Source organism: Trematomus bernacchii, unplaced genomic scaffold (assembly GCF_902827165.1).
Source record: "Trematomus bernacchii unplaced genomic scaffold, fTreBer1.1, whole genome shotgun sequence".
In the NCBI taxonomy this organism is placed as follows: Eukaryota; Metazoa; Chordata; class Actinopteri; order Perciformes; family Nototheniidae; genus Trematomus; species Trematomus bernacchii.
Genome location: NW_022987564.1, coordinates 3,970,996 through 3,977,074, shown reverse-complemented (window position 1 = coordinate 3,977,074; position 6,079 = coordinate 3,970,996).

Sequence of the window (6,079 nt, the reverse complement as noted above, 5' to 3'; positions counted from 1 at the left end):
CTCCCGTAGGCATGTCTACGGTATTGAAGTGTTTGTAATGTAATATATATATTTGAGTTTTCTTCTGTTTCTCTACCTATTCTCTGGCAGATAGTTCATTCAGAAAACAGAAATCATTGGCGGATGTTGCATTCTTGAGACGTGACCATCTCTACTCACAAAATGTGAGACAGGGAATTTATAATGTGCCAACGTTTGCACATAGTAAGTTTTGGAGAATAGGGTTTGTTTTCTTCTGTTTCTTTACCTATTCTCTACCAGGTAAGACATTAAGAAAACGGGAAAGTCCTATGCGGATGTGACTTTCGGTCACATGCCGATGTGTCCTTGAGCAAGACACTTTAGCACAAATTGCTCCCGTAGGCATGTCTACGGTATTGAAGTGTTTGTAATGTAATATATATATTTGAGTTTTCTTCTGTTTCTCTACCTATTCTCTGGCAGATAGTTCATTCAGAAAACAGAAATCATTGGCGGATGTTGCATTCTTGAGACGTGACCATCTCTACTCACAAAATGTGAGACAGGGAATTTATAATGTGCCAACGTTTGCACATAGTAAGTTTTGGAGAATAGGGTTTGTTTTCTTCTGTTTCTTTACCTATTCTCTACCAGGTAAGACATTAAGAAAACGGGAAAGTCCTATGCGGATGTGACTTTGGGTCACATGCCGATGTGTCCTTGAGCAAGACACTTTAGCACAAATTGCTCCCGTAGGCATGTCTACGGTATTGAAGTGTTTGTAATGTAATATATATATTTGAGTTTTCTTCTGTTTCTCTACCTATTCTCTGGCAGATAGTTCATTCAGAAAACAGAAATCATTGGCGGATGTTGCATTCTTGAGACGTGACCATCTCTACTCACAAAATGTGAGACAGGGAATTTATAATGTGCCAACGTTTGCACATAGTAAGTTTTGGAGAATAGGGTTTGTTTTCTTCTGTTTCTTTACCTATTCTCTACCAGGTAAGACATTAAGAAAACGGGAAAGTCCTATGCGGATGTGACTTTGGGTCACATGCCGATGTGTCCTTGAGCAAGACACTTTAGCACAAATTGCTCCCGTAGGCATGTCTACGGTATTGAAGTGTTTGTAATGTAATATATATATTTGAGTTTTCTTCTGTTTCTCTACCTATTCTCTGGCAGATAGTTCATTCAGAAAACAGAAATCATTGGCGGATGTTGCATTCTTGAGACGTGACCATCTCTACTCACAAAATGTGAGACAGGGAATTTATAATGTGCCAACGTTTGCACATAGTAAGTTTTGGAGAATAGGGTTTGTTTTCTTCTGTTTCTTTACCTATTCTCTACCAGGTAAGACATTAAGAAAACGGGAAAGTCCTATGCGGATGTGACTTTGGGTCACATGCCGATGTGTCCTTGAGCAAGACACTTTAGCACAAATTGCTCCCGTAGGCATGTCTACGGTATTGAAGTGTTTGTAATGTAATATATATATTTGAGTTTTCTTCTGTTTCTCTACCTATTCTCTGGCAGATAGTTCATTCAGAAAACAGAAATCATTGGCGGATGTTGCATTCTTGAGACGTGACCATCTCTACTCACAAAATGTGAGACAGGGAATTTATAATGTGCCAACGTTTGCACATAGTAAGTTTTGGAGAATAGGGTTTGTTTTCTTCTGTTTCTTTACCTATTCTCTACCAGGTAAGACATTAAGAAAACGGGAAAGTCCTATGCGGATGTGACTTTGGGTCACATGCCGATGTGTCCTTGAGCAAGACACTTTAGCACAAATTGCTCCCGTAGGCATGTCTACGGTATTGAAGTGTTTGTAATGTAATATATATATTTGAGTTTTCTTCTGTTTCTCTACCTATTCTCTGGCAGATAGTTCATTCAGAAAACAGAAATCATTGGCGGATGTTGCATTCTTGAGACGTGACCATCTCTACTCACAAAATGTGAGACAGGGAATTTATAATGTGCCAACGTTTGCACATAGTAAGTTTTGGAGAATAGGGTTTGTTTTCTTCTGTTTCTTTACCTATTCTCTACCAGGTAAGACATTAAGAAAACGGGAAAGTCCTATGCGGATGTGACTTTGGGTCACATGCCGATGTGTCCTTGAGCAAGACACTTTAGCACAAATTGCTCCCGTAGGCATGTCTACGGTATTGAAGTGTTTGTAATGTAATATATATATTTGAGTTTTCTTCTGTTTCTCTACCTATTCTCTGGCAGATAGTTCATTCAGAAAACAGAAATCATTGGCGGATGTTGCATTCTTGAGACGTGACCATCTCTACTCACAAAATGTGAGACAGGGAATTTATAATGTGCCAACGTTTGCACATAGTAAGTTTTGGAGAATAGGGTTTGTTTTCTTCTGTTTCTTTACCTATTCTCTACCAGGTAAGACATTAAGAAAACGGGAAAGTCCTATGCGGATGTGACTTTGGGTCACATGCCGATGTGTCCTTGAGCAAGACACTTTAGCACAAATTGCTCCCGTAGGCATGTCTACGGTATTGAAGTGTTTGTAATGTAATATATATATTTGAGTTTTCTTCTGTTTCTCTACCTATTCTCTGGCAGATAGTTCATTCAGAAAACAGAAATCATTGGCGGATGTTGCATTCTTGAGACGTGACCATCTCTACTCACAAAATGTGAGACAGGGAATTTATAATGTGCCAACGTTTGCACATAGTAAGTTTTGGAGAATAGGGTTTGTTTTCTTCTGTTTCTTTACCTATTCTCTACCAGGTAAGACATTAAGAAAACGGGAAAGTCCTATGCGGATGTGACTTTGGGTCACATGCCGATGTGTCCTTGAGCAAGACACTTTAGCACAAATTGCTCCCGTAGGCATGTCTACGGTATTGAAGTGTTTGTAATGTAATATATATATTTGAGTTTTCTTCTGTTTCTCTACCTATTCTCTGGCAGATAGTTCATTCAGAAAACAGAAATCATTGGCGGATGTTGCATTCTTGAGACGTGACCATCTCTACTCACAAAATGTGAGACAGGGAATTTATAATGTGCCAACGTTTGCACATAGTAAGTTTTGGAGAATAGGGTTTGTTTTCTTCTGTTTCTTTACCTATTCTCTACCAGGTAAGACATTAAGAAAACGGGAAAGTCCTATGCGGATGTGACTTTGGGTCACATGCCGATGTGTCCTTGAGCAAGACACTTTAGCACAAATTGCTCCCGTAGGCATGTCTACGGTATTGAAGTGTTTGTAATGTAATATATATATATTTGAGTTTTCTTCTGTTTCTCTACCTATTCTCTGGCAGATAGTTCATTCAGAAAACAGAAATCATTGGCGGATGTTGCATTCTTGAGACGTGACCATCTCTACTCACAAAATGTGAGACAGGGAATTTATAATGTGCCAACGTTTGCACATAGTAAGTTTTGGAGAATAGGGTTTGTTTTCTTCTGTTTCTTTACCTATTCTCTACCAGGTAAGACATTAAGAAAACGGGAAAGTCCTATGCGGATGTGACTTTGGGTCACATGCCGATGTGTCCTTGAGCAAGACACTTTAGCACAAATTGCTCCCGTAGGCATGTCTACGGTATTGAAGTGTTTGTAATGTAATATATATATTTGAGTTTTCTTCTGTTTCTCTACCTATTCTCTGGCAGATAGTTCATTCAGAAAACAGAAATCATTGGCGGATGTTGCATTCTTGAGACGTGACCATCTCTACTCACAAAATGTGAGACAGGGAATTTATAATGTGCCAACGTTTGCACATAGTAAGTTTTGGAGAATAGGGTTTGTTTTCTTCTGTTTCTTTACCTATTCTCTACCAGGTAAGACATTAAGAAAACGGGAAAGTCCTATGCGGATGTGACTTTCGGTCACATGCCGATGTGTCCTTGAGCAAGACACTTTAGCACAAATTGCTCCCGTAGGCATGTCTACGGTATTGAAGTGTTTGTAATGTAATATATATATTTGAGTTTTCTTCTGTTTCTCTACCTATTCTCTGGCAGATAGTTCATTCAGAAAACAGAAATCATTGGCGGATGTTGCATTCTTGAGACGTGACCATCTCTACTCACAAAATGTGAGACAGGGAATTTATAATGTGCCAACGTTTGCACATAGTAAGTTTTGGAGAATAGGGTTTGTTTTCTTCTGTTTCTTTACCTATTCTCTACCAGGTAAGACATTAAGAAAACGGAAAGTCCTATGCGGATGTGACTTTGGGTCACATGCCGATGTGTCCTTGAGCAAGACACTTTAGCACAAATTGCTCCCGCAGGCATGTCTACGGTATTGAAGTGTTTGTAAGTCGCTTTGGATAAAAGCGTCAGTTAAATGACATGTAATGTAATTTGGAAGAAGACCCAGAAGACTCACAAATGACCATTTCCTCTCACACGGACGTTAACACAGTATGATAAGTATTGGAGAATAAGGTTTGTTTTCCCCTGTTTCGACTACTTATTCTCTAACAGGTCGGTTACTAAGAAAACAGAAATGGTTGGCGGATGTGTCTCAGGTGGTCAACATGTCAAAGTGTTTTTTATTTTTCAAAAGTAAAGTGAAATGTCACGTTTGTCGGTACATGTCCCTGTCTTTCTATCTTACTCTTTGCCCTTTCTCTCACTATTTTCCAGATCTTACTCCCATCTTTGCTAGACCTCGATGCGTTCTGGAGACGTCTCGGTTGGCTGAGGTTTCTCCACTTTTTTCCTGTTAAAGGGTTTTGTGGAGTTTTTCCTTGTGCAACTTTTTAGATCCAAGAATAGACGGATTCCTTATTTAAACCTTAATTATTAGCTTTGCTACTATTTTGTCTCCCAAAAATAGACTTGGGCTCCTCCTTAACAGCAATATGTTTTGGTGTTGTACAATGATTGAAATACAATTCAAATATAAAATTCAAATTCTTTGTCTTTCTGTACTTCTAAATGTGTGTGTTCAGCTTTCAACACTGTATACTGTATTTAACTTATTCAGTTGGAAAAACACAATTTGCCAGTTAATTGAAACTACTGCTAAAAATCTTGGAACTGGAGTTTATACACATACCCCAAACTTGGCACTAGATGTCAGTATCTTACAGCACATTGTCAAGTTATTGCCTCATTGAGCTTTACTCTTGATATGGAAATCACACATGCAGCATGATTAAAAGGCTGCATGCTTTCAGCAGCGTGTGCAGACATGCAGAGTTACAGAGTGAAATAAGCTGTGCTGTCTCAGGGATATAACTGAAGACATGACACAGCAGCAGTGTGTGTTTAACGTAAGAGCTGAAAAATGGAAGAAGCGATATATAGGATAGTCAGCAGAAACGGATATTTTTTATAATCGCTTTGTATGACTTTTCATTAACTGAGTATAAAAGGGAAACAGGGTTGAATTAACTGATAAAGGGATACAATGGAAGAGTATAAATGATTAAGAATATCCAGCTGGCCCTGGATTCATAATGGTGATATTGATCTTGATAATTGAAAGTAAGAAATAAATGCCATTATCACTTTTTTACATTAACACATGGCATGAACAAACAATAATTTACCTCTAACATACATTTATTTTAATGCAATTTCATGTTACTTTTTCATAATTATCCTAGGTTTATATATGAAGTAACGTGTAGGTGAAAAAAATGAAAAAGAAACGGAAGAAAACGAAATTCTAAGAATAGTTGCACTTATTATCTGTATTTTGTGCTCCTTACCATGTCTTTCGGTGAATACTTTGAGGACTAATTTTGAGCCTTTTAGACATTTTAGACATTTAACGCACCTCTTTAATACAGTAAGATTTCAGAGGTTTAGGTCTGCTGCAGTCATTCTGATTCAGCGAAAAGTGGTGGGTGTAACAAATCTCTCAGTTTAGAAATAACAACAAATAGTTTGGTATTTTTGTAAATTCGCTTACAATTTGCTGGGACCATTCAATTCCTGCCTGGCAACTTCAAGCTAGAAAATGGTCAATAAGCAACAACGAAGAAAGAATCATTCCTGAAAAACATCAAATATTTGGGTATTACGATTCATTTTTATTCTCTCTCATCAAACAGGTGAATATTTGTATTTCCCACATGTAATGCAAGGTCACTTTTACT